Genomic DNA, 21235 nt, shown 5'->3' with positions numbered 1-21235 from the left:
AGAACCCACACTGGAGAGAAACCCTACACATGCGCTGAGTGTGGGAAAAGTTTCAATCAGAGCTCAAATCTTATCAGACATAGGGAAATCCACACAGGTGAGAAACCTTATGGATGCTCTGAGTGTGGGAAATGCTTCATTCATACTTCAGCCCTCATCTCACATCAGAAAATCCACACAGGAGTGAGACCTTACACATGCTCTGAGTGTGGGAACAGCTTCTATCAGAGCTCTGACCTGATCAAACATCGTAGAATCCACACAAGAGAGAAACCCTACACATGCGCTGAGTGCGGGAAAAGTTTCAGTCAGAGCTCAATCCTTACTAGACATCAGAAAATCCACACAAGAGAGAACTGTAAGAAATGCCTTGATTAGGGCTGGCCAAAGATTTGTTTTTTAAAAAATCACATTTGCTAATTCTAATATAGTGATCTTTGCACCATCTTCACCGTGTTCTCTCAGCTCCCCTAGATGAGTTGCCTGCTTCTGCCTTTTGCAGCTCACACCACTTTGGGGTCAGTCCTGTGATCTTTTCTATCAACTCCTTTCCTTTTGACTCGTAGGAGTGTGTCTCCCTCCAGCCAGGAATGTTCATCAGCTCCAGGTGTGGGAGAGGTTTGATTCCCAACAAGCAACACTGAGGGAAAAGCTACCTGTGCCTTACATCCACTAGGGCTGCACATGGCGTTGGCTGCTCAAGTTAGTGATCTTGGTGTAAAAAGACAGTTATAGTTGTAGAGCAGGTGCAGCCCAGGGGCAGTGGTTGGCATTAGCTTTCCCCTGGACCTGACCTAAACTCCAACACTTTTCCTAGTCTAAACAAACCCTGAGCAGCACGGTTATACTGTTCCCCCATTTCAAAGCAATTGTTAGTCATCAAGTTCCCCCCCCCCCCCGGAACAAATTGTTTCATTCCCTGTTGCTTCAGGTTTTGCTGGAGAGCAGATATTTTTCCTACCATTTTCCTCACTTAAAATATATTGAACTATAACGAAGAGCAGGAACAGGGCAGGGATAGGGAGAAATGTCATTTCACTGGCTATAAGAACAGAAGAAGATAGGGTAAGTCAGAGGGATTCCCTTATTTCCCATCAGCATCCCAATCCCCCTGTTGTTCAGTTGGTTAGGTCAGTATTTTTTCTAAAGGGCTGGGAAGATGAGTCCCTAGTAAATGGCTTGGAACGAAGCACGATACCCCTGCATTTGGCCCCCAAAGCAGTTGTGGCCTGGGCCCTGCAGGAGGTGACTCCTGAAGATATCGCCTTCCTAATCAGGTGCGTGTTGCCTATTATTTGGGAAATGCAATTCCTAGCTAGGTAGGGAGGGGGGAAAATGGAAGTGATGTTTCTGTTCAGCTCATGAAATCCGTGTTGAATGTGATATAGCTGCAGAAAGAGACCTATTTTCCATACCTACCTGACATTTGGTGTTTTACAAGGATTCTAAGCCACACCTGAATTTAGTCCCTAATTTAAATCTGTGCCACCAGATTAAAGAAATGAAAGGGCATAGTTGGGGGAGTTGTACCTCACTATCACTATTGATACGTTGTGTGGTTGGTGACGAATTCTATACCAGAGATGTGTAAAATTACTCCAAGAAAGTTCAAAGATTCGACAAGAACTCGGGGAGAAACTGCAGATATTTATTTTCACCCTAGAGATGGAAGCTATGGTGACCTGTGGCCCAGGTAAACTATTTTTAGAACGCTGCTCCCTAGTTAAGTGGCATTGGTCACTCCTAAAGGACGCCATGATTAAATTGAGCACAACTGTCTTTTACCATTTGGATCCAAAGTTTCATGAAGCACAGAGAGAAACAGCTGATTCCTTCAGAGCCATTCCATGCCTATGGGTCCCAATCTGGCTGCCTTGTCGGACAAGAAGCACTTCCATGCTGGGCAAATGATGGTAGCCAATGAGGGAATGTATCAGATTCCAAGTTCAGACCGCAGGATACATGAATGCTGAGTCCTGACTCTGTGGTTTGGTCTCTTAGTTTTGCTATTAAGTCTTAAGCATTTGTATCACTTCTCCACCTCCTGCTACTTTGAAAGATTAGAAAGTGTGGAAATAGAGCACAGGTGGTTTTCTCATGATGCAGCCTACCCACTAGCATGAGAGCCCTTCTACCCACACTTTTGGGAGAAGACCCAGGGTGAAATGAACTCACAGAAATGGAAGGCTCCTAGGTTATTGCAGAATGTGACTTCACACAAAGCTCACTGGGTGGAAATGGGAATTAAGAGAAAACTGCCCTATAGGTTTATATTTTATAATCTTTGAATAAATTGTTACCAGCGACAATGAAATTAAACATGAAGTTAATTAGTGTAAAGTAAGAGGCTGATTATGTGATAACTTTCAGTGTTACAATATAATTCAGGTTTTCTTCTAGTTCTCTCGCTGCTCCTCCTCCTATATCGGAAATGGTGGCTAATCTTGAAAAGTAAAACCTCACTCCAAAGGAATTAGAGTGGGGGAACATGGGAGCGAAATAGCATGTATGAAAATAGAGCCCCAGTGTAGACTGTAAATATTTCTATTTCAAATGGAATTTATTTTGATAAACTTTAAAATAAATATTCTGTGAAGAGGAAAATTGCTTGAGTCAAGATGTGTAACCTTCTCCTGAGTTAGAGGGTAACAGCCACAGAGTTCCCCAGTTCACTTGTTTGCTAAACAAAGACACATCGGGCAGGAGAGGTCAGAATTTAAAGTGGTGATGGATGCAGGATGATTGATTTTGCAACCAGTTATTTTTATGGGTGCTGAGGTCCCTTTTCCTTTTGAGGAGGCAGCTGTTAGAGCCCAGCTGCTTAACCCTCAGGCCTGGCCATGAAACCTCCCGTAACTGGCCTTATGTGTCTTTCATGTTTGATACCTTTGGGGTTCGTGCGTCCACACTACATGCGGTTTACAACAGCAGATACTTTGAGAAAACTGCCGGGCTCAGTCGGGCTGTTCCAAACTGACGTTGGCCAAAACTCTGCCTCACTTCGTCTAGAGTGGGTCATGTGACGAAGTCTCCATGGCAACTAATGGCCAGGCCCGTCCCCTCTGCAGGGGGATGCTAAAGGTGTGGGAGAACAAAGAGATCAGGTGACCTCCTGGCCTGGGAAGGAGACAGAGCCCAGAGAGGAGGAGCTGGAGAGGGGTTGGCAGTTTTCTGGCTGGGAAATGGAGGGGAGCCCCCATGGGGCTTGGGCCTCCCAATGAGCCTGTGGCCTCCCTGGGGCCCCAGATGGACCTAACTAAAGGGTGTCCTGTTGTCTGTACTGGCAAGACCTATTTTGGACTGTGTTCCTGTCATCTAAATAAACCTCTGTGTTACTGGCTGGCTGAGAGTCAAATCTGACTGCGAAGTGGGGGGGCAGGACCCTCTGGCCCCCCCAGGACCCCACCTGGGCGGACTCGCTGTGGGAAGTGCACGGAGGGGCAGAGGATGCTGAATGCTCCAAGGAGAGACCCAGGAGGTGAAGCTGTGTGAGCTTTTTGCCCTGAAGACAGTCTGCTCCAAGGGAGAGGAGGCTCCCCAGAGTCCTGCGTGGCTTTGTGGGGAGCAGTTCCAGAGCATCGCCCAGGGACTCCGTGACACCCCTCACTCCTGACCCGTAGCCCCTGCTATCCCAATCCTGACCTCCAGACTCACAGCTCTGCTGGTGCCCCTCACTCCCAACCCGCAGCCCCTGCTATCCCAGTCCTGACCTCCAGACTCACAGCTCTGTGGGTGCCCCTCACTCCCGACCCGCAGCCCCTGCTATCCCAGTCCTGACCTCCAGACTCACAGCTCTGTGGGTGCCCCTCACTCCCGACCCGCAGCCCCTGCTATCCCAGTCCTGACATCCAGACTCACAGCTCTGCTGGTGCCCCTCACTCCCGACCTGCAGCCCCCTGCGCTCCCCCCAGCTCTAGTGGTGCCCCTCAGTCGCGACCCGTAGCCCATGCTATCCAGTCCTGACCTCCAGACTCACAGCTCTGATGGTGCCCCTCACTCCCGACCTGCAGCCCCCTGGGTTCCCCCCTGCTCTAGTGGTGCCCCTCACTCCCGACCCGCAGCCCCTGCTATCCCAGTCCTGACCTCCAGACTCACAGCTCTGCTGGTGCCCCTCACTCCCAACCCGCAGCCCCCTGCACTCCCTTCAGCTCTGACGGTGCCCCTCACTCCCGACCCACAGCCCCTGCTATCCCAGTCCTGACCTCCATACTCACAGCTCTGCTGGTGCCCCTCACTCCCGACCTGCAGCCCCCATGGTTCCCCCCAGCTCTAGTGGTGCCCCTCACTCCCGACCCGCAGCCCCTGCTATCCCAGTCCTGACCTCCAGATTCACAGCTCTGATGGTGCCCCTCACTCCTGACCCGCAGCCCCTGCCATCCCAGTCCTGACCTCCAGACTCACAGCTCTGCTGGTGCCCCTCACTCCCGACCCGCAGCCCCTGCTATCCCAGTCCTGATCTCCAGACTCACAGCTCTGAGGGTGCCCCTCACTCCCGACCCGCAGCCCCCTGTGCTCCCTCCAGCTCTGACGGTGGCCCTCACTCCTGACCCGCAGCCCCTGCTATCCCAGTCCTGACCTCTAGATTCACAGCTCTGCTGGTGCCCCTCACTCCCGACCCGCAGCCCCCTGCGCTCCCTCCAGCTCTGACGGTGCCCCGCACTCCCGACCCGCAGCCCCTGCCATCCCAGTCCTGACCTCCAGACTCACAGCTCTGCTGGTGCCCCTCACTCCCAACCCGCAGCCCCCTGCTCTCGCTCCAGTTCTGACAGTGCCCCTCACTCCTGATCTGCAGCCCCTGCCATACCAGTCCTGACCTCCCCTGACGTTATGAGTGTAATATAGTATTTCATTGAAAGGTGACAGGGCCAGAAAGTGTTAATTAACTCACCTCACCCACTGACCTGACCCATGGGTGAACCTTAAGAACTCTGTAAATGAATAGAGCTTTGAAATGCAAGTCTGCATTGTTAGAGGTAGAAGGGGAGATGTTTGCTCAGGGCTTGTGATGTCAGCAAACAAGTCTTGTCTATTGCTGTAGTTTTAATTCAAAGATCAAAAAAAGGAATATTAACATTTATGATGATACTTGAGTGAAATAGTATTATTGTCTCTGTGTCTCTTTGAAGGTTGTGCTAACCTGGATCGGAACTGTTTAATGGGTAAATTACCCTGTGCTAATTGCCAGGATGTTTGGGAGAAGAAGTTAAGCCTGTTGTTTTCTCAGGCTGAAAGGCTGCTGGAAATATATAAGAAGCCTGGGACATGATCTTGCTTCATCTCAGATCTGCTTTGGGTTTCAAGATGGGGAAATCTTAAGCCATAAGGATTGAGATCCCGAGTCACTGACTGGAGCCACCCTGAATATGGACATTGGACTATAACCTCTGGACTATTTCTAAAAGGACTTTTGGCAACTACAAGCTCACGTCTGCTATGCATCTGAACCTCAAGAATTGAATTCAAGTCTGTCTGTATATTGATCTTTTAACCAACTCTCTCCCTCTCTCTTTTCTTTTTTAATAAATTTTAGCTTAGTTAATAAGAATTGGCTGTAGCGTGTATTTTGGGTACGATCTAAGTTATAATTGAACCTGGGTGTGTGGCTGATCCTTTGGGATTGGAAGAACCTTTTCTTTTATATGATGAGATCAGATTTTCAGGAATCATCATCATATCTGTCGTGTGTGTCTGGACGGAGGCCTGAGGCTGGGCACTTTAAGGGAACTGCGTTGTTTGGAATTCTAAGTGACCAGTGAGATGCTACAGAAGCTGTTTTGTGCTGGTTGGTAAATCTAAGTATTGGAATAATGACCAGCATTTGGGGTTTGTCTGCTCCGTTTTGTTTGCAGTTCACCCTGATTGAGTGACCTCAGCTGGCTCCCACGGGCAGCACCGTCACACTGCTCCTTTCTAGTCACACTTTCTACACATCTAACATTAGTGTATAATGTAATACAGATCTATCCCAACACCTGCCGGAGGTCCTCTGGTAAGGTGGATTCGGCGGCATGCCTGCGGAAGGTCCTCTGGTAAGGTGGATTCGGCGGCATGCCTGCGGGAGGTCCTCTGGTAAGGTGGATTCGGCGGCATGCCTGCGGGAGGACCTCTGGTAAGGTGGATTCGGCGGCATGCCTGCGGGAGGACCTCTGGTAAGGTGGATTCGGCGGCATGCCTGCGGTAGGACCTCTGGTAAGGTGGATTCGGCGGCATGCCTGCGGGAGGTCTGCCGATCCCGTGCCTTCATCGTACCCGCCGCTGAATTGCCGTTGAAGCAGCGGGACTGGCAGAGCTCCCGCAGGCATGCCGCCTAATCCACATTACCAGAGGACCTCCTTCAAGCATGCTGCCAAATGCAGCCTGACTGCCACCCTCACAGCAACCAGCAGACCACCCCCCGTGGCTTGCCGCCCCAGGCACGCGCTTGCTGCGCTGGTGCCTGGAGCCGCCCCTGTCCCTGACCCAGGGCAGAGGATACTGGAAGCTGAACATCCAGAGCTTGCAAGATAAAGGAGCAGGGGGGCGAGGCCTGGAGGTGCTGGCAGAACGGGAAAGCATCAGAGGGTTCTATGGCAACCAGGGGATTGGTGGGAGTCGGTGAGGGAGGAGTTGGTGGCTTTGTTCCAGCAGTCGGGCAAACACCACCACATTAAAGAAACCAACAGTGCCAAGTCCTGCAGCGTCACCTGTGGGATTTCCACAAGAGCATCCAGGCAGGGGAGCCAGTCAGCGTGTGACTGTACGACCGGATCAAGCGACAGCTGCCCGAGTTCCAGGAGATGAGGCTGCAGCTGGCCGATATGAGCAGGAGCACTGAGTGAAGGGAGGGGCGGCCTCCCCTGACATTTTTGCAGCCTGCAGGGAATGGAGACAAAGCAGGGGGATGTGGGGACTCAGGGCAGGACCCACAGATCTGGTAGAGCAGGACCACAGTCGCTGGAGGAGGAGAGAGAGTCCTGCGAGAGGAAGCTGATGGTGGGAAGCAATAAGTGCAGAGTGCAAACCAGCCAAGAGTCACAGGGATCTAGAAAATGAAATAGCAGCAGGTCCCATGGTGTAATGGGCAGCACTCAGGACTTTGAATCCTCAAATCTGATTTCAAATCTCAGTGGGACCTCGTGGAGATATGTTGCTTTGCTACAAAGCCCTGGAGCTCAATGTGTTTGGCTACCTTCTCTCAGGGTGAACTAGAGTGAGGTTTTTCCCTCCTGCTGGGTGACTGATGCCCACTGGAGATAGGTCTTTGGTCTGGCTGGTTCAATGGGCTGGCGGCTATAGGTTGGGGTCCTAGAACATAACAGTCCAGCTAGAGATTCCTGTGGGTTGACCATATGGTGGTTTCTCACTGCTCCACCTTTGGTCCCTGCAGCTGCCACACTCTTCCTCTTGCCCACATGGCATTTAAAGGAAGGAGGGCCAGGGTCAGGCTTCATAGTCAGGGCTAGGCAGGAGGGAGGAAGAGTCCCAGGCTGGAGCCCAGCACCTCTCCTCCTCTGGGCACCTGGAGCAGAGGCAGCTGGTGCTGATAGCTCCAAGGGAAGGCTTAAAAGCCACAGAGCAACCAAGGGCAGGGCAAGAGGAGGGGAGAACCATGCCTATGAGTGGCCAGCAGACAGCCACAGAGACACCCGGCCAGCCTGCTCCCTGCTCCCTGCCATGCCGAACCCCCACTGAAGGCCACCCACAGACCAGCATTCGTTCTGCGGCCGGCCAGCATCACAAGGTGGTTGGAAAGCAGGTGGGACCTCTGACCGTTCCCACTCAAGGGGCTCCTTTTGGCAGTGGGGCAGGAGATATTTCCCCCCAAGAGGCTTTTTCCCAGATGCTGAGAAGCACAGAAGTACCCGGTGTTTGTTCTTGCGGTGAAAGGGGTTAATACGTTTAGGCCGCCTGGCTAGCTCAGCTGGCAGCACCTCTGGCTCTTACTCTGAAGGTTGAAGTTACAGTTCCCTGTTTGGGTGCTTGGGGCTCCTCTTCAACAATACAACACACAATCTGCTTAAGCCCCCACCCAGTAACCTGGGGAAACTAGCCCTGGCCACTGGGTGCCTCTAAGAGGCGATACTTTCCCCACTCACACGCACTGAGTGTAGAAAAGAAACTTTAATAAAAAGGAGGAAAATCACCTTGTATTAACTTGGGAAAACACCACAATCAGGATTCATAACACAACAGTATGAGCAAAACACCCACCCACAGTGCGCTGGGCAGTGGCCTTTTGCCTAAGGCTCTTAAATCCAGACCCCAGAAGCTCTGTGGATGTGCCCCTCCCTTCACTGCACCTCACCCACAGCTGCTGTCCTGGGACAGTGAAAACCCAGAGTTCACCTCTCACCTCCTGGGGGGAAAGCCCCTTTCTCCCTCCGCTGTCTGGCCACATTGCCGGTCACTTGCCGTTCCCCCCTGTCACTGCTCTGCTGGCCACCCTCTCTGCTCTGGGACGTCTTGTGGTCCCACCAGGAGCGGAACAGGCTCCCTAAAAGCAGGGCCGCCCAGAGCCCGAACAGTATCCCCACCCCTTCCACTCAACGCCACACCCCTGCCCCACCCCTCTCCCCAAGACCCCACTCCTACAATGCCTCTTCCCACCAGGCCCCTCCTCCCGCTCACTGTTCTCCGTCCCTTCCCCACCCTCACCCACCCTTATGGTCATTACAAAGTGGCAAGGCAGAGCCCTCCCATTTTTAAAAGCCCTGGGGTGTTGTTCCCCCCTGTCCAGGCCCCCCTGGGACCCTGCACTTCACACAGCTCTCCCTGATTGCAGCTGGTAGTGAGGGAGCCTCACGGCTAGCACAGACTGGGCAGTTTCTTGCATGAGAGACACTGTCCCAAAGCAGGACTAATGCTTAGAGCTGGTTACCAGTGATTTCAGATCTGTTGGTCTGCAGCAAGACTCTACATTGAGTCTTAACCAGCTCTGTTATTACACAGGGAAGAACAAAAGGGTCAGATGGTGCCTGGAACCCTTAAGAAGAATCCACCCCACCAAGTACAACACTTGTCGCTACCTGCTCTCAACCCCACTGAGAATGTTTTGGGGTCACTCCTCGCCTGTATCAACCTAGGGGGGTCTCAGAAAATCACTATGAAGAGGTGCTCCAGTGGCACAATTGCTTAGTACACAGTACTTATAGGGCAGTGCTGAGAGGAACTATGCTGAGGTTGTGAGTTCAAGCCTCACCTGGAGCACTAGTTTTCATTAGCCAAGTGGCATCACCCCCTTATCTGGCCCTGTGGAATGTAGAATTCCAGCCCAGTGGAGCCGGAGAAGGGGAAGAGTTAATAATGCCCCCTTCAATTATTTTCTCCTCTCCAGAGCACAGGTCAGGAGCTACAATCCTTTCTCCTCCACCAGCCCCTGTGCCAGGATCCCTCAAGCAGAGCCTGGAGTCCTGCCCCTGGCATCTGTACTATTGACAAAGACTAAGTGACAAAGACAAAACACTCAAATCCCGCCTGGGGCGAGGAGCCAGGTTTGCTCTTCAACTTCTGTCGTTGGTACATTTCCAGGCCTGGGAATGTCCCACAACAGCATTTAATGGGAAGCTGCCTGCAGAACAGTTACACTGCACAGAGCTCCTGTGGAGGAGGGGTGGGAATTAGTAACATTTTGAGGATCGTTTGGGAAATGAGCCTTTGCTGACAAGGTTTGTCTCTGTTCATATTTCACCTTCAGGTGTTATGTTGAGGGATCTTTAGTGTATTTTTGGGAGGTTAATAACTATCTCCTCAACTTTATTTACTCAACTTAAAAATTGGTGTCACTTGGTTTTTGCATCTCCCTGTGAAAATACAACTGACACGTGTGGCTTTCTACAGGGGGTCATGATGTTAAAGTTGAGGAATTCAGTCTCTGTACTTGTGGGGTCGGGTTGCTTTTCTACAGCTGCCTCACGGCCAGGCACACCGGACTGTTAGCTGCACCAACAGTCCTTGCCAGGGGCCCCTGCTGAACCCTGGGCAGCTGCACTGCAGTGCTGGGGTGACTGCAGGTGGAGAAGCTGCTGTGGAGCAATGTAGAGCAGGTGCAGGAAGGAGACGGGGTCACTATTCACATTCTGAACTGCACAATTTTCCAAATTTGGGAATAGATTAATAGAGTCATAGACTTAAGGTCAGAAGGGATCATTATGATCATCTAATCTGACCTCCTGCGCAACGCAGGCCACAGAATCTCACCCACCCACTCCTGTAACAAACCCCTAACCTATGTCTGAGTTATTGAAGTCCTCAAATCATGGCTTAAAGACCTCAAGGGGCAGGGAATCCTCCAGCAAGTGACCCGAGCCCCATGCTGCAGAGGAAGGCGAATGTCCGAGAACAATTCTAGGGGAAGGTGAATGCAGAGCAATGACACTGGAGATGCCCAGACCTCCAATGGGGGCAGCGTGGAAATTAATAATGGAAAGATCACTTGCAAAATTAGTCATCACTGACAAGCTTTGTCTCTGTTCCTATTTCACGCTGTGGTGTTAGTTAGAGGAATCAGGACAGATTTTTACTATATTAATTAAACACTTAATTTTATTTAACCAAGACAAAAACTTAGTGTCACTTATTTTTTCTCTGTCCTAGCAAGAATGAATTGAATTTCGTGACTTTCTGGAAAGTGCAGCGAGATTAAATGTGGGGAATTCAGTCTCTGTGTTTGTGAGCTGATGTTTTCCTCTCACAGGTCAGTGCCTGCATTGAAATACCAAAAGGGATCTAAGGGCTGGTGTACGTTGGGCACTTCACTGGCAGAGCGACGTCTCTCAGGGTATGAAACCCCCCGTCCACCCATATAGTTACAGTGACCTAAGCCCTGGTTAGATAGTGCTAAAGAAAAGGAAGAATTGTTCTGTCAATGCAGCTATTACAGGGATGAGAAAACCTCTCCACTGACTGTCTACTCCAGAGTGCTATAGCAGGTGCCACAGCAGCATTTTTAGTGTAGATAGAGTGAAACTAGATTTAGCTCCAGTTTGCACTGTGAATGCTCAGGCACTAAAACTAGAGTAATCATAATAACAGTGCAGTGCTTGCGTAGTTGGCAGGATTTGAACCTGCGGGGCAACCCCAATGGATTTCTAGTCCATCGCCTTAACCACTCGGCCACAACTACTTGATGTATAATTGTTTTACTACACGATAATTCAGTTCTCACTGAAATGTCTCTTCAAATTGTTTGCTCAGACCAGCTTCCCCAGCACATTCATGGCTGTGCATCAGTGTAAGTGTGTCCTTGGGTGAACAGCGAGAATTCCTGCCCATTTCCCTTCCGGCTGGAGCAGGATGAGAGTGTGTTTGTGTTAATGACATTGCTGTAGATTGTTGTTCATTCCCCACTCTGACAATTCAGACAGTCCCTTTCCTAGTCAAATCTCCAGCACATCGTTCCAATAGCAGGGGGCAGGATTTCTCTGGGGCACTGAAAGTTTTCAGGGGGCTGGTGCATGAACTGAGCCTTGCATTCCACCCTTGATGTTTCATGGACTAACAACAGCAGCAGAAAGAAAGAGCCGAGCCAATATCTCCCTGGCAGGGATGCAGGTGCCACGTCCTCTGTCTGACCATCGCATTGCAGGAGAGAAGATTTCACTGGAATCGAACGCCCTGGCTCAGACCAGAGACACAGGGAGGTTTTGCTGTTCATGGATCTGTGCAAAGGAAATTGTGTCTCTGTGTGAAATGGAGGCAGGAAATGAAACACCCAATGCCCTAAGGAATGTGGGTGAAGGACTCGGGCTGAGCAATGATTTAACAGGGATTTGTTTCAATTTATTGGCCTGATTATAACTATGGCTAAAAGCCCCCTGTACCAGGGGCTGCGGGACAGGACAGGCAGTTCTGCGCGGAGTGTTCAGAGCTGCCCCGTATCTGCCCTTTCTCTGCACCGCCCCTGCTCCCAGAATGCACCAGGCCCTGGACTGATCTCTTCCCCTGCCGGCCAAGCTGGTTTCGTTTGCTGTGATCCTGTTGGCTTGGCAGGGGGGAAGTGACAGTCCCACCCCAGAGCCAACGCCTCCCTGTCACCCAGCCCCCTGACCCCCAGCAGTGCAGGTCAGCCAGGAGCTGGGCCCTGCCAGGCACTCAGGGGCGTCTCCCCTGCAGCTGGGGGCTCTCCCCAGCGTGGTCTGTGGGAGCTCGCGCACTAACGGGGCAGCGGCAGCAGCCGCGTGGTGGGTTGGGCTGGTGACCCGGGTTCATCTCCTGGGGTCGGCTGGGTTCATGCTCAGGCGACTGGCCCCAGCCACCGGCCAAGCCCCACGACCACGCTGCTGCTGTTACCGCACTAGCCCCTCCCGCCCCCATTCCCTCACTGAAGCCAGGAGAAGGTTTGCAGGACGAGGTGGGAAGGGTTTGACCCCAATATCCCAGAGCTGATTCTCCTCACAAAGGGGTGTGTGCACGTGGTGGGTGCCGTGTGCAATGCCCTGTGCCCATGAGGAGGGGACCGGGGCTCTGCCGGCAGGAAGATTTATCCTGCAGGAGCCCTGCCTCCCTCCCCCAGGGGTTCCCCTGGAGCAGAGAAGCTTTGAATCCTCACTGGAGACTAGAGACGCCCGAGCAGCACAAGCTGCCTGGCAGAGGTTCTGGATCAGGGCCTCACGGGCACATTGGGTTCATTCCCTCAGGGCTGCCCTGCCCAGTGCCAGGGCTGCTCTCACTCCTCCAGCATAGAGGGGGCTGCAGGCTCTTTGCCAAGCTGGGTCCCAGCTCAAGGCAGATTTAACACTAGCAGGGGGCTCAGGTATGTGCTGGTGCCACTCAGGGAGGGAATCTGGGCCAAAGCCTGATTAGAAATTGGGTAACACTGAAGTGGGACTAGAAAGACCCTTGATGGGACGTGGCGGGTAGGTAGCCCCCATTGTGTACCGTGCCCTCGCCGAGAAGTCTCTGGGAGTGTGGGTTCTTCCTGATGCGCCACCAACACGTCTCGTTGGTCCTGATGTCGGCTGCTCCTTTCTTGATACTGACAAGCTAGTTGTGGGCATTTCCCACTCACCCCATAGCTCTGGAATGCACAGACAGCAACACTGGTGTGGAAGAAACAAACTCCACTCTCAGGTTTCAAGATACTTAAGATCACTGACTTGCCAATGTAATTGTCAGGGGGTATAGCTCAGTGGTAGAGTGTTTGACTGCAGATCAAACGGGCCTTGGTTCAAATCCAAGTGCCCCCTTAAAAGCCTGGTCCTTCAACAAAAAGTAATTGCATATCCATTTCCATTATGTTCAGGAGCTCCACTGACTAGGGATGAATGGAAACACTCAACATTTTCCTGTGCAAATGCATAAAAATCTAGCAAATATGTCCCCCAGCTGAAATCAGTTCCAATCCTCTAAGAGTCTAGTTTATGTTTTCATCAATGAAACAAAGGCACATGAAGACACATTTGCAGGTCCTTGGCCTCCACGGGCTACAATGTGCAGAAGGACAAGAACCACATCCACTTGGGAAGCATGGACTAGTCTGTATTACATTTGGTAAGTAAGTTGCCATTGGGACTGAAAATTCTACTGGAGGTGGACAGGAGCCTGTTGAAAAAATAAAATAACCAAGATTTACCAAACTCCCTGTTACACATTCAATCCTCTCTTTTTTCTATTTTATTAACCTGGGAGCAAGTTACCAGTGACCCAGGGCTGGGGTGGAAGAAGGTGCAAGTGTGGGGAGGAACCCAGGGCTGGGGCAGCAGGGGGTGTGTGGGTGGGGGAGCACTGGTAGGGGGGAAGGGGAGAGTCGAGAGCTGGGGCAGCACAGGGTGTGTGTGGGGGAGAGCCCAGGGCTGGGTTGGCAGGGGAGTGAAAGTGGTGGGAGGCCCAGAGCTGGGGAGGCAGTGGGTGCAGGTGTAGGGAGGGGAGAACCCAGGGCTCGGGCAGCAGGGGGATGGGAGGGCAGACAATTTTTTTTTTTGCTTGGGGAGGCAAAAAACCTAGAGCCAGCCCTGCCTCCACATACCGTAAGGTAGGTAGGAGCGGATCATTATTATCCCTCCTTGAAAGAGCGAGAAGCTAAGGCTGAGACAGGAGAATTGACTTGTCTTAGGTCACACGGCCAGCCAGTGGCAGAACTGGGAATAGGACCCAAGAGCCCTGATTTTCAAACTAACCATCGGATCTTGAATTTCATCCATTGAATGACCTGAATAAAGTGCTCTCAGATGAGCTCCAGACCAACAACAGTGCACAGTAATTATTCAGCAAGTATTTGAGGAGAACTGCAATGTTAGAGAGAATCATGACCTGCTCAGAGACCATTAATGCAGAGAAGCAGCAAAATTCAAACATATGACTGGTTCTGACTTATTTCCTTGGTCTTAAAAGAGAACAAGGACCTGAGTCTCCTCCCTGTCAATAACCCCCTGCTGAGCCAATCAGGGTAGAGACTGAGGACGGGAAGCTGACGGTTCTCAGCAGGGAGCCTAAAGGATGGTTCAGGTCACTGGTGGGGATCACTGCCCAAGCACTATTTCAGCCCCACATTTTTGGGTGGAGCTCCCACAGTGGGAGCTGCCAAACACTCCCATAACACATACACACACCCCGCTCTTGGTGTTGGGAGGGAAACAGGTGAAAGGACAAAAGAAGCAAGAGAAGAGAAAGGAGGAAGGGATGGAGGAAAAGGTGAAACACAAAGGATAAACCCTAATGTCTCCAGTAATTCTAGGGGACAAAATCCCTGGTGCGGAATAAAATTCTGCCTCCTTAAGCTCGTGTTTTCCAGGCTTAGATTTCATCACCAGATGGATCAGACTGAACAGGTTTCAAACCTCAAGGAGGCTCTTACCTTCTAAACAGGGACGGCTGGTCTCTAGTAAACTCCCTAAAAGGGAAGGAGAAAACTCGAAAGAGGTTCCTCCTGGCGCTCACGTCCGTGAACCCGAATACTCTCTCAGTCCTCAAAGAGAGACCTGGAGAAGGAGACTTGCTGAAGCAAAGCCACAGGGTCTCTGAGGTTTCCCTGGCCCCTCGCTCCTGTCCTGCCTGGCTGATGTCAGCATCTCTCTGTGAGGTCACCACCTCCCCACCACCTTTGACCAATAGTCTGAGGTCCTGCAAAAGGCCTTTGTGATGTCACTGCCACACCCCTCCCTTGCTGTGCTAATGTCCTGCCCCTGCCCAGGCACTTTGGAGGTTTGAGCTACTCCCTGGGGATCACCCCACTCAAGGAGCGTTCGTTCTAGGCAGCAAGCCGGCTAGACAGGAAAACATCAGACGCTGCTCCCAATGCTACACTCAGTTTTTCAGAAATTAGTTGACTTTATGGCCAGAAGAGATCATTAGAGCATCTAATCTGACCCCCTGCATATCACAGGCCTCCTGTATGACACAATAGCTACTTTTGGGGCAAACACATTCCAGAAAGGCATCTAGTCTTCATTAAATGACATCAGGAGATGGAGAATCCACCACTTTCCTTGGTAGCTTGTTCCTGTGGTGAATCATCTTCGCTGTTGAATATTTGTGCCTTAGTTGTAATATGAATTTGTCTCTTTTCACCTTCCAGCCATTGGGGCTTGTTAGGCCTTTCTCTGCTTTAATACCCAATCTTTTCTCTCCATTAAGGCCCTTCAACACCCCCCAGAGCCCAGACCCCACAGCCGGGGCCCCAGACACCCCCACAGCCCCAGCCAGGGTCCTGCCAGATCTTCCCTGGCCCCCAGTCCCCAGAGCCCCTGGCCAGGGCCCCAGACACCCCCAGAGCCCCCCCAGCCCCAGGGAGAGCTGGACACTGGCGAAGGGGAGAGAAAATGGGGCACAATCGGGGGGGGGCCGGGAACGTCTCCGGGGTGGGGGGAGGGGGGTCACCCTGGGGGCTGCTCGTGGCTCTAGGGAGAAAGGGGAGGGCAGGGGTCCCCACGGGGGGGGCAGCGGTAAATCCGAGGGGGTCTCAGCCCCCCCCTTTCTCTCCCCGCTCCTCGGGGGTCACCGGCTCCCCCCCCCCGCCCCTTTCCCACGGAGGGGCCGGGCACGGGGGGGTTAATGAAGGTCTCTCCCGCCGCGATCTGCGCATGCCCAGAGCCCCAGCGGCACAAACCTTCTCCGGCCCGGGAGAGGCTCCAACAGCCCCACACGAGCCAGACGGACCCGCAGCGCGTCCGCGAACCCGTTCCGGCTCCCTCTCCGACGTCACTTCCGCTCCACTGAGAGCCCGGAACTACATCTCCCAGCCTGCCCCGGGGGCGCTTCCGCCCTCCCCAGCCCGGGTGAGGGAGGGGTCAGCAGCTGGAACTGCGCATGCTCCGTGCGAGCCCCGCTGGGGGCGGGAGAACAAAGTTGCTGCTGCCGCCTCCGTGTGAGCCGGTGAGTGAGAGACCCGGGGGCGGGCACGTGACTCTGCCCCGGGGAACCTGGGAGAAGCCTCGGAGCCGCCCCGGCCCCGGGAGCCGCTGCAGGATCCGCCCCTCCCCCGCTGGGATGGGGGGGGCGGAGCCCGGGGGGGGCGAGGGGGGAGTGAATTGGCTCCTGTCCCTGTTGGCGCCTCTCGCCCCCCCCGGCACAGAGTCTCTCCGGTTCTGCCCCGTTTCTCTCTCGGGGTCTCGCTCGGGCTGTAACATCCGGGGAGATTCGACCCCCCCCCCCCGGGGGCAGATTAACTTTTTGTGTCCCTGGCATATTTGTGGGCCCCCCCTGGGGCAATGGAGCCTGTGCGGGGGGTCGGTTTGCAGAGCGCGGGGTCGGCTGGGGGCGAGGACGCGCAGGGCAGTGAGCGGCCCCGCTCAGCCCAGCACAGGGGCACTGGTTACAAACCCAACATTGCTGGATGCACCCTGCCCCCGCCCTGTGCTGCCAGCCTGCCCCTCCCCACTGCCCCAGCGCCCTCCCCATGATCCGCTCTCTCGGCTCCCCTGTCCCCCGGTCTCCCCCTCGTTTTACCTGCAGCGATTTGTCCTTGTCTCGGTGGGAAATTGCTGCCCTGGGTCAGTCCCCAGCACGTGGCTGCCCCTGGCGGGGGTGATGCCGGTTCTCTGCCAGGGCGGGGACGGGAGGGGCACGTGCCCCCGTGGGGGCTGCCCGGACCCCGGTTTCCCAGTTACTGCTCCCAACTACCACCTGCCCATCCCCCACTGCTGCCCCCTTCCCTCATCCAGAGACCTGCCAGCTCCCCCCCCCCCCTTTGCCCTCTTAAAGCAGCTCCTCACAGGGCTCCCTGCTGCCCATGGGAATGGTGGGGGGAGCCATCACTTTCTGTATATGTATTGGACGGTAATATAAAATCCAGTCCAACAGCCCCCCTTTTCCCTCTAGTTATTTAACAGCAACATAAAATCCCCTCAGATCTCGGCGGTGTTCATAGACTATCAGGGTTGGAAGGGACCTCAGGAGGTATCTAGTCCAACCCCCTGCGCAAAGCAAGAACCATCCCCCACTAAATCCTCCAACAGATTTTTACCCCAGTTCCCTAAATGGCCCCCTCAAGGATTGAACTCACAACCCCGGGTTTAGCAGGGCAGTGCTCCAACCACTGAGCTATCCCTCCCCCCCTCTCATGTTATCACTTGCGTAGTTTCTGATATGTATTCTCTGCAAATCTAAAAATTATCCTAAGCCCCACTTTTTCTCTAATTGTCTATTTCTAAATGACTATGGCCTGAGATTTTTCCCTGTCTCTTTAATTATAAAATACTAAGAAAATCTCAGATTTACACCTTTTCTCAGATTCCTGAACATGGATATAAAATGTTGGCAAATGTTGCCCATTTTCTCTCTATTCAGTTATCAGATACTGATGGGAAACACTCAGATTTTACCTCCTATCAACAACTGAGATAAAATCCCTCTGATTTTCCACTTTCCTCTCTAAATGTATTTAATACCCATCAAACCCAGAGGCCTCCCCCTGTTTGGGGGATCAGTGGTTCCCAGCTGGTAACAGGAGAGTTGGCTGGACCCTTTTCTTTTCTCCAGCTGGCACTGGGTGAGGAGGTCACTCTGAGTGCAGCGTGGGTCCAGCAGTATCCCAAAGCCCATGACAAATGGTCTCTGGGAGGGGTTGCTTCCCGCAGTGCGAAGATGTAGCTAGTGACAGGGCATGGACCTTTGTTGCCCTTCCATTCTCCTGTTAAAGCAGCACCCCCCAGGGATCCCTCTGCCCGTGTGACTGGCCAGCAGGGGGCAGTGATAACTTTCTATCCACTTAGCAGACACAGTGAGGTGACTGTTGCTGGGGTAGGGGGTGGGGTGTCTGTGTGGGGAGATTGCAGCTGGAGCTGAAGGGGCACTGTGGGAGGGGGAGGCCTCTGGGTGACTGGGCAGGGGGTTCTGGAGGTTTGGGGGGGTGGGTTCTGATGTGCCCAGCCCTGAGGCTGTGGGTCCTGGAGGTGGGTAGCACTGGGGACTTGGTGCAGAACAGTGAGGGTGGGCGTCTCTTGGGGAGGCGGGGCAGGGGGCTGGAGGGAGCCTGGTGCTGTGCCAGGGGCTCAGTCGTGCCCAATGCACAGAACTGGGTGGGGGAGTGCCAGGCGCTAGGTCGGGATGCCCGGCAAGCAGAGGGAGGGGTCCCGTTGTAAAGCATCAGGGGGTCCCAGGCAAATGGCCTGGCAGGTCCTGCTGGAGGACAGGTGGGGTCCTAGGCAGGCAGTAGGGGAATCCTGGGCAGGCAGTGAGGGACTGAATTCCCAGTGAGGGGTCCCCTGGGGGGGTGGTCCCTGGCTGTTGGGGGCTCTTGGTGGGGGGAACCTTTAGGATTCCCAGCCTGCCAGTGATGGTCTGGTGGGGGTTCTCTGGCCAGTGGGGTGCTGAGGGGTATCTGGAGTCCCTGTTCAGGGATTTGGGGGTTGGGTCCCAGGGAATATCTGGTGGGACTCTGGCTGCGGGGTCTGGGTACTGGGGGTGTCTGGGGGGCCCTGGATGGAGGCTCTGGGGGCTGCTACTAACCATGCTCCTTCTCTCTGATCAGCTTGTGCCAGAATCCTGACTCCAAGCACATCCCAGCATTCCCCAGCCAGGCCCAGTCACCATGATAACTTTCTAGCCACTTATCAAACATCTTGAAAACTCCAGGACCTTCCAGTTCCATTGGGAAAATTTGTGCCCCGAGTCCTTATACTAGATCTTGGGGGTGCGGCAGGTGGGAAGGGGGCTAGAAATGCCACACAATGGTTTCTTCCACAGCATTCTGGACTCATTCATTCTGAAATCTGGTTTCATTGAGACCATTGTTAATCCAGAGTCACTGTATGGAAAGACAGAGAGTGATTCCAGATGGACAGTGGGGCAAATGAGATCAGCAGTTCTCCCTGGGAGGAGGGGCTCTCATTAGCTGCTCTCCCCAGAGAGCTAAAGGACGGAAGCTGCTCAAACGCTCTGTCCCTCTCTGCCCAGGATATTGGGGTTCAGCTTCCTGGGTCAGACGCTGCAGCCTCCATTGTGATCTGGGAGACCAGGCTTAGCAGCTGCTGCTCCCCCAGCGGGGCTCTGTGCTGGGATGTGACCTTAATTAAAGCTGCTTCTCTGCCTGGCCAAGGTGATGACTTGCTCCAGCTGGTCCTAGACCCTTGGGGCAGCCCTGGGCCCTGTTAATACAAATTCTACCACAGATTCCAGGTAACTGAAAGTCCTCTGGGAAAGTGCTGGGGACTGGCAAGAAAGTGACTCTGCACAAACAGCCTCTCCTCCCATTAGCAATTGCCAGGAGCAAATCCAGCCATGGGAGAGCAAAGCCCCCAGGAATGGGACTTTCCCAGCCAGAGGGACAGGGAGAGAGGACAGGGGAAGGAGAGACTGAAAGGGGCAGTGGGAGAAATCAGTCAGGGGGAGAGATTTCCAGCTCTCTAGTGCACCCAGACACATGTATTGCAGCATCCCTGGGCAGAACCACTTTCCAGTGATCAAGAAAAGGATCAGACAGAGGAAAAGCCAGTTCTTGACTCCATATTCCCCCTGCTGGGGTGTGACTGCCGTGGGGTCAGTGTCCGAGGGAATGCCCCACAGTGACTCCTTTGGTTCTGCTCTTTTCTAGCCTTGTGTTCAGAGACTTTGTTATGAAATTGGGGGATGGAGAAGGAAGGTTAAAAATCTCTCTGTGGGCTTAACCTGGCAGGAGGGACCAGCTCCACACTGTAATAAAGAGATTGAGCATTTTCCCAGGATGGCAGAATCTAGGATGTCTGTCTGCAGGGAAAGGGCCTGGGGGAATCATCCTGTGACATTAACTAAAGCCTGTTCTGTAACCCCCACAACTGCCCTTCTCACCCTCCCACGCTGCAGAATGACGTCCATGTTTCGCTCCAGCTGATTCCATCCTGCCATGGGACAGGGGAGAGAAATGGCTGCAGAGGAGGCTGTTCAGGTAGGGATTATCGGGGGGTAGCTGGTGGGTTCCTGCAGGAGGGAAAGGGACAGCAAATACACCGGAGATGGGAAGATTTGCACAGTCTGGTTTGGAGCAGGGCAGGAAATGCACAAGGTGGGGAAGGGAGGAGGACAGCTTATGACATTCCTGCTGGGGGGAGTTTAATAAATGGCCCAGATTCTAGGAACAGACCCATGAGATTAGGAGGTGGAAATACCCCAATTTGTGAAACAGAAAATAACCCTCCTACATGGGGCTAGGAAAACTGACCAGACTCCCAGTGCTGGAGCCTGACCTGACTAACCAGTGGCTGCTGTGAGATATGAAGGGGGCACCCACCAGTGAGGTTTAGGGGAGATTCCCCTCCCTTCATATCCAGCTCCTCACAATGGGGAGGGTGTTGGGCTTCCTACCAGGGAGCTCTCCCTGGTCCCTGCTAGGGGCTCCATCTCCTTTATCCGTCTGTGGCTAGTAGGAGTGTGATGGATCTGCTGGGAGAGAAAAGGGGCTTTCGCTTCATCCCCTTAACCTGGTGTTTCCAGGATGCTCTGAGTGGGGTGGAGGTGGGACTCTGACTGTGATCCACCCAGAGCTTGCATTTGATTGACTTCTCTCCCCCACAAATAGTGGGGCTGTGTGTGAGGCAGCAGGTACTGAGTGTTGGACTCTTGCTCTTTCAGGGGCCAGTGACCTTCAAGGAGGTGGCTGTGCATTTCTCCAGGGAAGAGTGGGCTCTGCTGGACCCTGCTCAGAGAGCCCTCTACAGAGACGTCATGCAGGAGAACTATGAGAATGTGACCTCGCTGGGTAAGGATTCCTGTCCCCTCAGTTCTTGGAAGGGGAAATGAAGAGATACGGTTCACGCCAGCCCCACAATGCCACCTCTGCTCTGTCCTGTCTCTGCATCACCCCAATATGCCAGGGACCCACACACTGCCACAGACCCTCCCCTGCTGC

General features: G+C 53.4%; 2 non-coding genes across 2 annotated transcripts; one reads left to right on the top strand and one right to left on the bottom strand.

Annotated features, from left to right (window-relative positions):
• Positions 1-11021: 11021 nt before the first annotated feature.
• TRNAS-AGA lies at positions 11022-11101 on the bottom strand. Its single transcript has one exon. It is a non-coding gene; the product is annotated as a tRNA-Ser (tRNA).
• A 1990-nt stretch (positions 11102-13091) lies between these two features.
• TRNAC-GCA lies at positions 13092-13163 on the top strand. The gene has a single exon. It is a non-coding gene; the product is annotated as a tRNA-Cys (tRNA).
• The last annotated feature ends 8072 nt before the right edge of the window (positions 13164-21235 follow it).

The sequence above is a fragment of the Mauremys reevesii genome, linkage group 12, assembly GCF_016161935.1.
Source record: "Mauremys reevesii isolate NIE-2019 linkage group 12, ASM1616193v1, whole genome shotgun sequence".
Lineage (NCBI taxonomy): Eukaryota > Metazoa > Chordata > Testudines > Geoemydidae > Mauremys > Mauremys reevesii.
Note: the sequence above shows the minus strand (reverse complement) of the source record. Positions and strands in the feature narration are given on the sequence as shown.